Source organism: Colossoma macropomum, unplaced genomic scaffold, assembly GCF_904425465.1.
Source record: "Colossoma macropomum unplaced genomic scaffold, Colossoma_macropomum, whole genome shotgun sequence".
Lineage (NCBI taxonomy): Eukaryota > Metazoa > Chordata > Actinopteri > Characiformes > Serrasalmidae > Colossoma > Colossoma macropomum.
Genome location: NW_023494792.1, coordinates 22972623 through 22989086, shown reverse-complemented (window position 1 = coordinate 22989086; position 16464 = coordinate 22972623). Strand labels below are relative to the sequence as shown.

At 40.1% G+C, this 16464-nt stretch overlaps 1 protein-coding gene across 3 annotated transcripts in view; it reads right to left on the bottom strand.

Moving 5' to 3' along the window:
* Positions 1 to 16464, bottom strand: part of peak1 (pseudopodium-enriched atypical kinase 1) — a 103158-nt gene that overhangs the window by 70081 nt on the left and 16613 nt on the right. For 2 of the 3 annotated variants that reach the window (XM_036576589.1, XM_036576591.1), the window contains exon 2: positions 12721 to 12802. The gene's annotated coding sequence lies outside the window, so the exon portion shown is untranslated. The remainder of the gene's footprint in view (positions 1 to 12720; positions 12803 to 16464) is intronic. The other variant, XM_036576590.1, reaches the window with a different exon arrangement.

Below are 16464 nucleotides of genomic sequence, written 5' to 3'. Positions count from 1 at the left end.
CTGTAGCACACAATTTTGTTGTGTAAACACTCTAATATTAGCATGTTGGCAAACTCATCACTGTCTTCACCAACCAACCTAGTCTCAATCAGCTACAACATAGTTCAACTCTGAACATAGCATTTTAAACTGAAAACTCATTATTACATAAAACGCTAAACAAAGATCACTTAATTTCTCATTAGACTGAATGAGATTTTTGCCAGCATCCTGTAAAGCTTGTCCAACTTGGCAACAGTTGCTACTCAAGAAACGTGGACTTATTCGTTGGCTGGGCAGCAGGTTGCTACAGTAGAACGACTAGCAGCATCAGCACAATGGAGAACTGCTATTGAATAGCTGAGTAGCACAATTACCAACTTGTTCAAACTTAGAACTAGACTTCTACGCTCTGCTTCATGCCCAGAGAACAAATGAGCTTTGCTAATTTTTCTCTCTCACTGTGGACTCAATAGATTCCTTTAGTGAATTAGAGATCAAAGCCGCTTTCCTCCGGGTATGAATGAAAACGAGAGCAGCGCGCACACACACACACACACACACACACACACACACACACACACACACACACACACACACACACACAGGCATCCCTGCACAATGATCGGTGGCATCCACACGTGAGAGTTGCATAAGCTTCCTCATCTTTCTCATAACACCTCCTTTGGTATTCTTCAGCCTATTCTCTCTCTCTCTCTCTCTCTCTTTCTCTGGTTCATTTATGAATGTAAATTGGGCTGTAGAAGGCAATGGAGACTTTGGCAGCTTAGTCACTGGTCCAGCTGTCAAACTCCTGCATTATTTAGCGTCATTTTAATGCTTTAAAGGCTCAGAATGTGGCATTTGGGGTTTCATCTAGGGATGCATGATGAGATCAGAATCATATTGGCATTAGCAGAGATTTGCTTAAAATAAAATGTATTGGCATCGAATAGATGTTTAGATATGACTGATTTGAAACAGGGTATTGACTGATAGTACTCGAGTATTCGGTTAACTCGAGGCCTCAGCACTTCAATGGTGAAATCACTATTTGGGTACTCTTTGCTTTTTATCACAGGAAAACAGAAAAAAATATAGAGACTACCAATTCAGTCAAACACCACTTCTACGATTTAACAGGACTGCAAAATGTGAACGTTTTTGTGAGAATTGTTTTCATTTTGAAAAAAGTATGTCATGTTATACTTTGTACTGCAAAAACCCAGTGCCTAAACACAGTGCATTACCAAGGACACACTGTTAGGGATGTGACTGAGAAGGCAGAGATAGAGTGGCTTTTATCGCTAAATAGGCTAGACTGATATAAGCTAGATACAGAAACTGGTCAAATATATTACTCTGACAAACTTATATGTTGGCCCATCTTCCACTGAAGAGGAAAAAACACGTGCAGAAGACAACAAGTTTCCATCAGCATCCAGTGTTTTACCTGTTAGCTGTAGCTTAAGCTCATTATCTCATCTGAGGCAGTCTCTGTTATGTTACTCAGCTGGCATGAAAACCTACCAATTTCCCTTAATTTTGAATAATAAAACTTGTTCTCAGTTGTAACAGAGAAAGAAGAAGCAGTAGTGCTACACTGTAAAAGTACTTTTAAAAACTGTGAACACACTGATTTCTATACAAAATTTGGCACTAAATCCAGTTAAGCAGGACTCATGTTGCTCTCTTTGTAGTGAAACAAGCAGTTGGTCAGTGTTCTACGAGTACTGATGATATCCATGCTATGTTCACAAAAGCATGTGATATTGGTTTGTGACATTATCACGATAATGATGTATACTGTCTTATTGCCCAATGCTAAGTTTCAATCCTAAGTTGAAATTTCAACATTTTATAAAGGCTAATGTATCACTGTTGGCATCAGCAGATATGTGCATGAAATATATCAACGTCAGGCTGCAATTTCTATATCGGTGCATCTCTAGTTTCATCCTTTCAGTAACACTATCCGAAAACAGAGACCAAATGAGCAGTAATTCCTTTGTACAGATCTAAATGTAGCAGTGCTAGAAATGACTTATGCTTTGAGTAACTGGGACAAAAAAGTGCCTTAGTGTGCCAACACGCTCACACACACAGACTGCTGGCCAGGACTGAGCCGCATCTCTCATCAGTGAATACATTGTAAACAGGGCAGGAATTTATTAGTCAAACTTCTGGTATGAGAAAATGAGTGCTCCCAAAAAATTTTTAAAAGTCAGCCAACCATTTCACTTGGCACACTTTCATTGACTCAAATGTAATTTCCAAAGTGCCAGAGCTGAAATGGAACGAACACACATATAGCTCTTCAATAATTCCACTGCAGAATGAGGTTGTCTGTCTGTCTGTCTGTCTCTCTGTCTGTCTGTCTGTCTGTCTGTCTGTCTGTCTGTCTCTCTCTCTTGTCTAGTTGATCAGAGAAGGCAAGACTGGACATATACGTGTAAACGGCGCTCCAGGACAGAGCCATCAGCAGCCCAATCATTCTAACACATCTCACCCAATCCCCCAGCTCAGCACCCTCTCTGTCTCGCTCCATCTCCCTCACCCACACTGATCAGATCTGCCCTCGAGAGGAGCTGCACTTTTTCATTTTGCAGAGGATCTCTTCAGTACAGACTCTAGGGCCGTTGCTAGGAAACGGGCTCTAACAGGAAAAAGAGGTGTGTGCATGGAGGACTCTGTGAAAAAATGGAGACCACTGAAAATAAGAGAGAGCGGAAGAAATAAAAACATCCTATTTTCCCAACCAAAACCCCTAAAGACAAACCCAGGTGTGGAAAGCAGCAGAATAAAAGCTGCTTTCTCAGATTCCACAGTAAGCTGTGCTGTGAAAGAGAGGGTGCGGCCCTTTGGACATCGTCTTCTCACTCAGATCAGCAGGTGTCAGAAATCTCTGGAGATCCAGACAGCCAGGCTGAAGCTGCTGATGTGCGAGTGTGAAGGCTCTAAGAGGCAGCCGCTCGTTTGATCTCTTTCTCGCTGGTTCACTGCATCACCAAGCACAGCTGCAACAACAGGCCTGTGAGGCTACACTGGTCAAGTCAGCGGGGCAGCAATGTGGCAGCAAAAGTAGCAGCAGGGCCAGCAGTGTGGTAACATGATACAGGATAGGAGTGTCGCAGTCGAGACCATTAGAGGTAAGACTAAGACCAGATTAGGACTGTTTATAGAATACAACAAATAAAAAATATTAAAATAATCAATTTTTTAGCTCATTTTACATTAAGTATTACACATATTTTTAGGCTTGATTTTTGATTTTGAGGTCTAGATTCAACTCTGTTTTCGATGTTTAAGGTGTTAAAATTGTCTCCTTTCCACAGAGCTCTACTTATATCTAACACAGATTGGTTTGTCTCAGATAAATATAAAGTTTATTTAAAAACAATAAAAATCACAAAGTAGCACACTCTTGTCCAAACTATTGAACTTAAACAGTGCAACAGAACAACAAACAACACAAAACATGAACTGCCTCATTTAAACTTCATATCTCAATTTTCAACCCCTTAAATTATACATAAATGTTATAAAAGCACAATTTAAATATGTGTAAATCTATGCTGAGCCTAACACTAACTATTATTAACTATTTAGCTGCAGTGCAGCTTCTGTATGCAAGTCTTCCTGTTGCTAAGCGACAGTAGCATTGTAACTGTCAATCAGCCATGCTAGCTAGCTATCGTTTTGATATGTACAGATATAAAGTTGTGGCACTTTTAGAAAGTGATCTACTCTTAATAAGCAAGTACGGTACTGCTAGTAAAAACAAGCCAAACTAAAAAAAAAAAAAACGAACTATTTTTTTTACTAATGTTGCCCTTTATTCAATCCGTGAAATGCTACAGTTCATAGTACTCAGCGACTGATTTGATTGGTTAGAACAGAAAAATACTTGTGGCATGCGCTACTTGACAGCTTTTTTAACTTGGTTCTCCTGAAGTGCAAGCCCTCCACACACAAAAACATGTCAAAAATGTGTTTCTTCCACTGAAAACAATACAAAAAAGTGTGAATGTGAATCCCCTGTGCTCTCAAAATTCAGTTTTTGACTTTGTTGTTAACTAACAAGAGTTGAGGCACTGAGTTGTCACAGGTTGGTGCTGTGGCAAACTGATTCATTCCTGGCCATGCTTTAGACCTACTTAAAAAAAAAAGTGAAAACTATAATGGCTTGCTTTCTAGGCTTCAATTTTTCACTGGCTAAAATTTCAGCGCATCCCTAGTACAGAACAGCAGAAGATCTTCAGATGAACAAAAGGTAAAGGATTACACTGAACACACTGGCCTCCAGGCAGCCGGTGATCAGAGCGTGCTCAGTGAGCTGGTAAGAGTAGCTGCACTCAGTAAATATTATGATAGCTCAGAGCCTAATGCTGCTGCAACTGCTGAGCTAGAACACATGAACCGACCAGGAGGACACAACCACCTACAAACATACACATGCACGTACATTCCTCTATGCACTACTCCTACTAACACATAAAAACTCACTCTCTCCCAGCTCACTACAGACTTCTTTCAGAGCCTAATACAAAAAAATCACATGCAATTTATTCTGGGAAAAATCATAGAAGAAACTTGACTCTCTTCAGACACGCGCACACACACACACATTGGTTCTCTCACACACACACAAAGTGATTAGCTTGTCTGCTCTCATCAGCAGGCCTGCGTCTGATGAGTAGCTCAGACACAGAGCAGGCCGAGGGCTCCTAGACAGAATGATAAACGGCCTAAAGGCAGTCCGCTCTAAAGCATCATCTGCTATACGCACAGCATCAATCATACATTACTGAGAGAGAGAGCAGACAGATCTTTTGGCCGCCAGTCAGTCGCTCAATATCTCAGTAACTTGTGCGAGCACACACACTCATACACTCGCAGAAGGAGTCTTAAGTGGCTCCATCCCACAGTAACCTGTTTACAGGATACAATGTGTTCCGGATTCTTCTCTGCTAGTGCTTACATTCCATGTGGCCTCATCACTGTCAACAATGAGACAGAAAGGTCTTGTGTTGGTAACTCAGTCAAACATCTCCACAAGCCTGAGTCTTCCAGTGTTCGGACTGACCACCCCAGAGTCCAGGCCTCAACATAACTGAAGGAGTTTGGGAATAACTGGATTGTGAGAAGTAGGAAATGAACTTTGGAGGTGTGAAAAAAAATCCCTGCAGATTTTGTTTAAAAAAACTGAAAGCAAGACTCACGAAAAGAATGGAAGCAGTAATAAAGGCAAAATATGAACACACTAAATACTGCAAATTTGGTATTTTGTTGTTGAGGCCTCTGTGTAATTTTATGTTAATCGTATTTATTTATGACGAATGTCCATGACGAATACAATGACAGAACAGATCAGATAACGTCTCGCACACACACGCACACACAACCATACGCACAAACAACCATACACACACCTTACACACACATTACACACACACACACTGAAAACTGACATAACTGCATTGGCAAGAATGTAACATTGGGAGTAAAGTCTAAAGAGCAATGGTGTTCTCCTGTGAGCCGGAGTGAGTGACTTAACCACTCTGTTATACAGCCAAATACATATACGTATACTCACACATATAGAGCTCAGAAACTACTCTATTCTTAACTAACTAACCTGTAATACTTTAGACTTGACTACTATTCTCACTCCCATTGCAGTACCTAAAATCTGTGAAACAGTAATGGCCACTGTTACAACAAACTTGCATCACCATAAAGAACTGTTTAAGTTATCTGCCTCCAATTCTGGATGTTTGTTTTATTATAACTTCATTCTTAATGAAATTACAATTAAATCAATGCATTATACAGCTCCATACAGCTAAGAATAATTAATTTCTTTTACAGCTTTCTTTTAATCATTTAAAATCTATGAAGTTGTGGAGTAGTGGCATCTTAAAAGAACCCCTTCAGAGGGTAAATTACTTATTTATTGTTTTTGTAGGCCTAAAATTTAAACAACTGGACAAGGAAAAATTGGCAGACATTCGCTAAGCTATTCGTTACTATGCAGTTTACGCAGTTACTGTACACAGGATGTTGTTCTTTAAAAGCTTTTTATAAGTACGACAAGCAGTTGTTCAGTGTTCTCGAGGTACTGACAATACCCATGACAGACCCAAAAAAACAGACTGTGACATAATTTATCACAATAACATAGCATCATGTTGCTCACTCATACTTCAAATGCTTTTCCTTTCTTCACCCACCCTCCCTGCACATCAATTTTGCCATCAGATCAGACTTCAGCATGCACAGCTCCCATTCTCAGTCCAATTCCATTCTTTATCCCCGTTTCAGAGAGTAGACGCTCTGCTGTAACTCTATCCTGCTTCGTAGAGGCCCCACACTCACTCCCACAGCAACAGCTCCAGCAACTAATGCCTTTTAAACGCCCAGAAGAGCAAAGGCTAAGTACCCTCATACTGAAACACATGCACCCACATCTGATGATTCCAAAACCTGGTGGACCACCAAAACCATCACTTTTATCTCCTTTCAGAGATAGGAGAAAATTAAGCTCCACTGTTTCTGCCCATTCACTGTAAGAGGACTTCAGCATCACTGAATGTGTTTAGGATTACTTGGATTGTGAGAAACTGAAAACGCAACCAGCATCTAAGACTGAACTTTGGAGGTGTGGAAAAATATCCCTTCAGGTTTCTTTGAAAAACTGAAAGCATGTCTTCTAAAAAGAATGGAAACTGTAACAAAGAGTGGACACAGTAAAAACTGAAAATTTGATACTGTATTTAGTAATTTTCAGTTAAAATACCTGTTTCCTGATTTTTTTCCTGTTGTACTTAATGCCTGTTTTGACTTGAATTAAAAACATGGATGTGCACAGAGCAATATTTCACTTATCTTGGATTACATGAATAATGTATCTGAAAGTGTGACTGGTCAGGAAGATCACAGAATAGTTTTTTTAAAAAACACACTTTTCAACAAAAATTACATAGATAAATAAACTAAAGCCAATATCATGACAACAAGTAACAAAAGACTTACTGTGCAACTCGAGCCTAGCTTATACATTCCCGTGCAAATAGTAATAAAAAACAGCCTGTAATACTTCACAAAATGGTAAAACATTAAGCTTTTAATTGTCTTAACCACAGATCATTACTATAAAGGTAAAGTAACTCAGTATGGGCATACTTTTTCTCTACGATTTCTTTAAATGTTGAAGTCTTGTGGGTAAATTTGCAGACAACCTTTTACAAAAAGAACAGTCAATATTGTTCCACTCAGCACTGATGGCTTTAAATAGTTGAAAAACATTGCCAAGCTAGTTTGTGTTTAATGTAAGCCCAAATATTCTCTATTGGGTTAAAATTTGGATTCTGAAACCATCCCAACCAGCCTAAAACCATCAGTAAAAACCATTATATTTTGGGCTTGGCCCAATTTTTTGCCCAGGAGTGTATACAGGCACATGCAGACGTTTGGGCAGCCCTGGTCAAATTACAAGCTAATTACATCTTTTGTTGATTTTGTAAGTGAAAATAAATGAACATATTCTCAACAGAGAAACAGATTTCTACACATTTTAATGCAAAGTTACTGTTTATTTGCTGAATTTAACATATTGGGAAAAAATACACATAAAATGTGGCCTGTGCAAAAGTTATGGCACAGAGCACATTTTACGTTTAATTGTTTCTGTGTTAAACTCAGCAAATAAATAAAAATTGTGCATTAAAAACACATTTAGGTGTATTCTCTGTAGAGAGACTTTAAAAAAAAAAAAATCAATAAAACATGTACGTTCACCAGCGGTGTTCAAACTTTTTTTAAACACCTGTATATGGACAGATGTGATAGATATGTGACAATAGTATCACAGTATCTTGTGGTCAAGATAATTCTGCAAATGAATATGCTTTTCCCAGCACTTCCAATAGCTACTAATCTCATCCAAATGGAACAACAGGATATTTTCTCAATTAAACATTCGTAGATAAGCAGCTTGTTTCAAAATAAAGCTCAGCTGCAAAAAACCATCACTGAAAACAACAGACAAGTCAAGATAAGGTTAGCATGATACACTATATTGCCTTCAGGTGTTTCTGCAACACCTATTGCTAACAAGTGTATAAAATCAAGCACAAAGCCATGCAGTCTGCATAAACACTGACAGGAGAATGAGTTGTTCAAAAGAGCTCAGAAACTTTAAATGTGGCACTGTCATAAGATGCCACCTTCGTCATAAATCAGTTTGTGAAAGACAGACAGACAGAAAGCCTGTAATTTTGTAATGTTATGTCCAACAAGTTCATGAAGGTGTGACGGCCAGTTGACCACATATCTTTTCCCATAAAGTGAATATGAAAATTCTATGTATTGCGTACATACTCAGCACCAGACATGACATGCACCTGCTGCACACAGGATTGCTGTGTAGGACAGTGGTGATACCTAGTTGATTTAGAGTCAGTATTAAGACTTTTGCTAGAGTACTCAAGGATCTTCACTGAACTTTCGTCTAACAATTTAGCTTGAGCTTAATGTGTGAGAGCAGTTTCTCCTATCTGCCCTTCATCTTATCGCATTTGCTGCCTGCCCTGGAGCAAAGACACATTAGTTAACCCCACACTGCTCCAGCGGAGTTCAGCACCTCTGTCTGTCTCAGCCCTTCACTTCAGCACAGCAGCCTTGAAACAGCAAGACTGCTCCCTGTCCCTGCTAGGAATAAAGACGATTTTTAAAAATTCTAAATCATGAACTGCCAGACAATGTCCTTGCTCCATGTGTGTGTTTTTTTCAAGGGAGCAGGTGCAGTTCTCAGGGTCACTCACAGACCAGCGGGACTGAACAACTCAGCCAAGTTCAGAATACAAATACTCCAACAATACAGATCATTCATATTCACTGCCATGCTGTATAATTCATGTACAGCAGGCCAGCTAGTACACAGAAGGAGATGTGAGCTGCTCTCCATTAGACTACAGAGGTGCTCTTGATGTGCCCCGAGGAGCTTTACAAGTGCACCAGAGCCCTCGAGGCCTAATAATACAAGAACACACATCTGGTGAGTATGAAAGGTTCACAAGATCAAGCTATTGGGCATTAGGGATTCTTCATCAGTGCATTTCCAGTACTGGCGAGTGAAAAAAGGACAACAGCACTAGAAAATGCTGTGTGTGTGTGTGTGTGAGAGTGTGTGAGAGTGTGTGTGTGAGAGAGAGGGGGAGGAGGAACTGCTGAATCAATCACAGTAAAATGGATGGGAATCCTCACTCTCTTTCTCTCTCGGGTTGGGTGACTAATTAATCAGTCTGCCATTCATGTGTGGGCCATATGCGTATGTGTAATTCTGTCTCCTATTCGGTCTCATGGTTTTGTGTGGGTTGTGTGTGTGTATGTTAGCAGGATGTGGCTTTTAAGAAAATAAATGTCTGTGCTGCATTCCAGAGTTTGCTGAGCAATTTCACCATAATGACCTCACTTATCATCAAATCAGCATCCAGCCCAATTATGTCACAAAGTGAAATTCTCCCCTAAACTGTTCCAGATAAATGTAGGCATCTGTACACAGCAAGTGGTGGGAAAGTGGTGGGGGGAGGGGGGGAGAGAGAGAGAGAGAGAGAGAGAAAGAGAGAGAGAGAGGAGAGAGAGAGAGAGAGAGAGAGAGAGAGAGAGAGAGAGAGAGAGAGAGAAAGGGTGTGGGGGGTGCAGGTATCCATGCATTAACAGTACAGATCAATAAAAATTAGTCTGGCTTTGAATTTTTCCTCCATAGTCCAACAATCTGAAAAACAGTCCGTAATAAATGCATCAGGGCCATCACTGTTGATTACATTCCTGAAAAAATTAATCTCATAATTATTGTGACGATTAATCCAGTAAGCAGAGTTTTAAAAAAGGGCTAAATAATAAAAAAGGAAAACATCCTTGGCCTTTCAAAGTTTTCAAAATACTTGAGCGACTTTATTGAAGGAAATGTTGAAACATTTTGTCAAATAATTAAAGCACCATGTGGCAAAAATATGTCTGTTACTGTTCTTACTGTAAGAGTCGCCAGTTAGAGAATTTAAAATAATCACTTACAAATATTTTATCTGCATTTTTGTCATTTTTATCATGATTTTATAAAGAATCTAAAAACACCAGCTGGCCTTTACAATGTGATAAACTTCATGATGAGTGGAGCAAAAGAAATGTTCCAAAATGACTCCTAATATTTGACTTCCATTAAAAGCTGTGAAAGTTGTCTTTGCCTTTAGGATAGATAGAAACAGAACGATATGCATTAATGTCATGCATATTGCCAACTAAACACCACCAATTCACTGAAAATGTAATTTTAACTGATTAGTTTCTTTTAAATCAGGTAATCATGACAGGCCTAAAATGCAAGTTGCCATAAAGCCATCAAATTCTGTCCAAAAACAAATAAAAAAGAGCAATGATTCATAATGCTTTATTCTCAGCAGATGGTCAGACAAACAAAAGTTCTGACTAAACCACAAACCAGGTCTGTGTCCTGTCTGTCCGTGTCCACAGCTGTCCTGCTGTGGGAGATGGACTTAAGCTCTCATATCCCGAGCAGCTCTAAGGCACTTCCACACCCAAGGCTGCTCTACATTCCTAAATATATGTTGTGTTTGTTTGTGTTTGGCTGTGTTTCCGGCATTCAGACAAATTTCCCACGTCATTTTCTCAGCCTCCCACAGACAAACCTGAACTCTGCTGAGAACTTCCTGCTCTCATACACATGCAGAGCAGTATGATACAGACAAAATACTGTGATTATTGCTGCATACAGCAGCTGAGTAATGCCTCAGTATATTAAAAACACAACGATGAACCTCTGATGGGACATTTGGCTGCACTGTTCTGACTAAAATGATTTGATTGATGAACTGTTTGATTCATCCAAACAACAAACACTCCTCAATCATCTGAGGTTGGTCGGGATGCTCACAGCACACAAACCACAAACAACTTTGTGATTTGCTACAGCATACTGTGTATGTGTCACATTCCAACACTGTCGTATGAAAGTTTTTTTTAAAAAAAAAAAAAAACATTTGAGAATGCCAGCTGCCATTAACATTATGTGAAATGGTCAGAATGGTGGTAAATTTCTTGGAGGAAAAAAAACACTTAAAAACATATGATCATATGCAAAAGTTTTAACACCCCTGGGCAAGTTACATGTTTTGTTGATTTTCTAAGTGAAAATAAGTTAACACATCCTCTACAGAGAATAAACTTAAATATTACATTTTTCTGCAAATTTTCTTTCTTTTTTTTTGATTTCTGTTTAGATGCTGAGTCTAGCATATTGGAAAAAATAAAACAGAAATGTGCCACAACTTTTACACAGGCCATATTTTATGGTTTTTTTTTTTATCCCCATATGTTAAATTCAGCAAACAAACAGTAATTGTTCATTAAAATGTACATAGGTGTGTTCCCTTTAGTGGATGTGGTCATTTTTAGTTGTTAAAAAAACAAGCCAGGGGAGCACAAACTTTTGCATTTGACTGTACATTACAGTTAAGACTGTTTTTTATTTTTCTTATAAACTGAACATTTTGAGGGCTCATGAATAGCACTGCTGTGTAAGTATTCACCTCTTTATTGGGAGATTGCCAGTTCCATCCCAAGTGTTGAGAGACGACAAGATTGACCCCCAGCTATGCCACAGTCCAAGATCTTACCGTCCCTCTACCATCCATCACTCAGCGCAATGCTAGCCAACATGGGTGTCTGTTAGGGCAATTTCACACCTACTTTGTTTGGTGAAGACCTATTTTTTCTTTAGTCTAGACCATTTTGAGGGCGGGTGTTCACACCTGTCAGGTCCACACCAAACAACTGAAACGTGGTCCGGCAAAAATCATGGGTCTCAGCCAGGTACCAAGTGAACCCTGGATCAGCCCACTGCTGATGGGAACATATTTTTACAATGGTCCGCACCAGCAGCATGTCAGCGCTGTACTGGCCACATATTCCTGCCTGTCCTAAAATCTGACTGTTGACAAACACTCATATCTTTCTTGCAGTTACTACTAATAACGGCAGACAAGCAATAAAATAACAGCAGAGATATTTGATTTAAGCACATGGATTGTGGAACACATATTTTGCCAAGCTTCAGTGGCTAAATTCAAACTGACAAACCAATCTTAAAGAAGCGAATATCGAGTAATGTTTATCATAAGTGCTTTGACAGTGATGCATGTGACTTTTTACATCTCTATTTTCTATGCTCCAATTTTAATGGAGGCAAATGTGAGAGTAAGAGTGCGCTTGTATTCCTGCAAAATTTCTGACCAACACCCACATGTGTAATTTGGTGCACTTTACCCTTTGCAGTGCGAAACCAACTGAACCAGATAAAAAAAAGATATAGCCCAAACTCTGGTGCAGACTTTTAAAAATGAACTACTGTGAAAACAGCCTTAGATGACATAACAGAGTTAGCAGCTTATGTTCCAAGTTTAAAAAGATGCAGAAGCTAGCTTCGTTCTTCTTGGAGAAGGCACACGCTGGCTTTCACCCTTCTTGCCTGGTAGCATTGTCTAATAGGGGCATCTAACTAGAGAATGGAAGTTGGCCAAGACTAAAATTGGTGAGAAAACACTTGTAAAGGCAAATATATATTGTGCAGCCCTGACTGCCAACAGCCTGAAATTGAGGGAACAGCCAGCAGAAGCAGAGCACTCTAATTTCACAATTCATCTGAGGAGAATACACACTCACCTGGGGCAGGATTAGCACTGAAGATCTGTACAGAGCACGAGATACTGGGGGAGGAAAGCCTCGGACACACTGCTCCTCGCTGCTGGAAAGAGGGAGAGTGAGAAAGAGGTGTAAGGAGCTGTTGGTAGAGAGAAGAGAGGGAGTGCGAGAGCGAAAACACTAGCTTTTGTGCCAGATTCTTGTCCGTGTCCTCACATGGACTGGAGACAGAAACGTATTGGCTGAGAGAAGAGCCTGTGGGGCTTTGACACGGCACAGCTTCACATTCTTCAAAACTGTGCTAGAAGAGAGTCCAGCATGAGTAAATCCTAATAACTTCATCATGCACCTAAAAGCCCTCCCTGCATAACTGCGACCCGAAGCAGAGCCGGCCAGTGTCGGACATGCAGCTTGTTCCTTTTCTAGTCTCACATCTCATGAGTCATATTTCCATTAAAACTGATGAGTCATGGTGCTGATGGTGCTGAGGTTAACCGCTGCTTTGACCTCAATCTGAGACGAGCGTCTTCCACTCATTCTGTATGGCACAGCTGACACCCCTACATACACGTGCAGAAAGAGAGAGAGTGCGAGAGAGAGAGAGTGCGAGAGAGAGAGAGAGAGAGAGAGAGAGAGAGAGAGAGAGAGAGAGAGAGAGAGGGCCCACAGAGAGGAATAATGCTATATAAGGTCTTGGTTTCTCAGCTCTAAGTGTTTAGAGACTGTTTACTCCCTGCTCTCTTTCATATGTCCTTTTTAAGAGTGCTCCTCATGCCCTGGAGCCTCCCTGGTGCTGCGCTGTGGCCGGCTGCTAGAGAGGATGAGCTCTGCTAGAAAGATGTGTAGGTGGGACTTGGCCCCCTTAAACTGCAGGACCACTATTCAGTTATAAATTTTGAGACTTTGAGACTTCTATTCAGTAGTTACTATGTATTAATCAGTAACTACTATAAATTACACAGTACCTACTAGGGTATAATCTATGGTTTATTGATCGCAATACAGGACTTTGGTATACGGATACTGCGAACAGCTGCAGTATACAAACAAGTGTTCTAACCAGTCACAAACGTTTTACTGTGTGCTGTGAGCATTTTGACCGATCACAGTTCCTGACGAGTTTCTGAGACTGTTTTGATTCCCACAGTTCAACAAATGTAAACAATTCTGATCAAAATAAGGGAAGGGGCCGATGGTTAACCATGTCACTTTAAGGGTCTAACCATGTGTAATAAAACATTGTTAAGGTTTTTCATGCCTATTATGCTGGCCTGGTAACTACGGATTGGCAATATGGCAAAAATAATATATCATATTAAAATATAAAACATCTTCTTCATACATAATCACAATATTTCATTTTTCTTGATAAGGCCTGATAAGATGTAACAGACACACAATTAACCAGCAAAAAGGGTCAACACTTGAAATGTAATCAAAACTGTGAATATATTGCTTATCATTTCAGCCAATGTTCATCACTACATTCAATTGAAAAGGGTCAATTTGGCTCTCACTGACTACTGGTCTTCTGGTCTTCCACAAATTAAAATTCCTAATCCTCCAGCAATAGGGAGAAACCTTAGACAGGCATGCCACTTGGTCCCTATTAAATCTGTTAATGAAACATGCAGGTGGTTCTTTAAATACTGATTATATCCATGAAATGCTCAGAATACATCACGAAGTGTGGGCACTCAAGGCCTATTCATACCCATTTAAATGAGACCAGTCATGCTGTCAGTCTTCATCCATTTTGTAGCCCTCTAAACAAACACTCAGAATAAAATTCATGGCACTTGCGGTGTAGCACCAGAAATACTAAACAGTTTTAATTCAGAATCTAGAAAGCCTGATTCCCTCATCTCCCAAAGTTCATCTGCATTGTTTCAGCATGGCTATATCGGCACTGCCCGGCATGGCCATGCCCCCTCTCCTACTGCGAGTTAAGCACTGCTACTTTTGGTAAGGAGTGATGCTTCCTGCTAAAATCCTTTACTATGAGTCAGTCAACATGCCAACTAGTGTTGCTGAAGAATGCACGGTAATAAAATGTCTTCATCACGCACTGCTGAAAGACTGTGAAAACAGGTAACGAGTGGTCAGCTGCTATAAATAACGAACTTCAGCAAAAACACAGCATCAGATGAAATGACCTTAAGTGTGTTCAAAACACTAAACTAGACTATTTCAATTAGGATGCAAAGTCTGGATCAAATCGAGACTGGAGTTGGCTCTTTCTGTGACCACTACCGACAAAATCATCACTAAAAGTGAAAAACCAGAGCCAAGACAAGGCAGTCTGGCTGGAACTCTTAGTTAACAGTAACTGAGTTAGCGTTGCTGACAAACCAGACAACCAGAAAAAGTACTCGCTTGATAACACTGCAAAATGTTTGTCTCAACTCGGCAAAGCTACCTGAGGTAAATTACTATTTCATTTATACGCTGATTTTCTAGACTCAAGTCTGTGTTTTCCCCTTGCACTGCAGCCTGGCTCGCTGTTTGTGCTGTCTTCTCTTTGTCACCTCCTGAGCGAATTGTGATTAAATATTTGGTTTCAAGGTCATTTCAAATTGAATGTTTTATATTCTACCATTACCAATTCTGAAAACGTAAATGCTTCGCTAGACTCTGTCATATCAAAAATATATACTGCTGTGGCTAATTCTGTATTTTCGGTTGAACAGACTGTTTCAGTATGTGAGTTGGAAGGAAACAGGTTAGTGGACAGATTATTTCTCTTTGAGAGTTTGAAGGGGTTGAGCTGGTGACTAAGAGTGTACAGATCACGCATGTCATGCAGCTGCAGTGATTCTTGGGGCAGAGCCCTCTCTCTGTGTTTAAAACATGTCCAATAACATCACTGGTACAGTTTTTTCCTCCCACTTTACCCTCTGAAATGGCTTTGATGGTAAACCATGTCTTTTCAAACATCTGGCTTGATGCAGCAGCATCTGACAATAAAAAATAGCTTAACATGACTTGTTTAACATAGCAAAACCTTCACATCAAGTGTTATGCACTTTATCTAAAACACTCTGAGAACTTGGGAAGGAGACTGAAGAGGAAGAAGAAATGGATTCCCCAAGTAGTGGTGACGATTCCCCAGATTTTCAGCTATAGTAGATATATATTTTCTCTAACCACTGCATTTTTATTGTCAATGTGTTGCTTGTCATATAAGCTTTAGTGCTCTGCCACAAGCAAAATGAGCTGTTTTGCCACCATGGTGATGCACATTTTCTTGTACTGCAACCATGACAACGGAGCTCAGATTGGTCAACCTGATTTTTGGGCTCGAACTGAAAGACTGCACTAAAATAAGTGTGTTCATTTGCAAAACTTGATGTGTATTTTGCTTCATCACTCAGTGCAAACAGGCCATTAGAGTTTAAGTGATTGAGGCATGAAGGTTTATTGACATGGAGTGCTGCTCAGGAGTAGCAGTGGAGCAGGACGCGAGGCAAGCTGTGGCCTGCTCTGGATTTTCTATTAGCTTCTGGAGCTCTACCCACCCTGCATACATACACTGGACACACACACATCCATCACAGTGTCAGGAAGTCCCACCTCACTCCCCATCCCTCCCTCTCTCTTTCAATTTTACTTCAAATCGCTAGGGGTGTCTTCTTCTGAATGTGAATCACATCAATGTTCCCTCTTGTGCTCATCCATCTCTCTCCCTTTCTCTCTCATATTTTGCTGATCCCTCACCCTCCCTCTCTCTCTCTCGCTTTCTAATGGGCATGACAGAGGCCCATT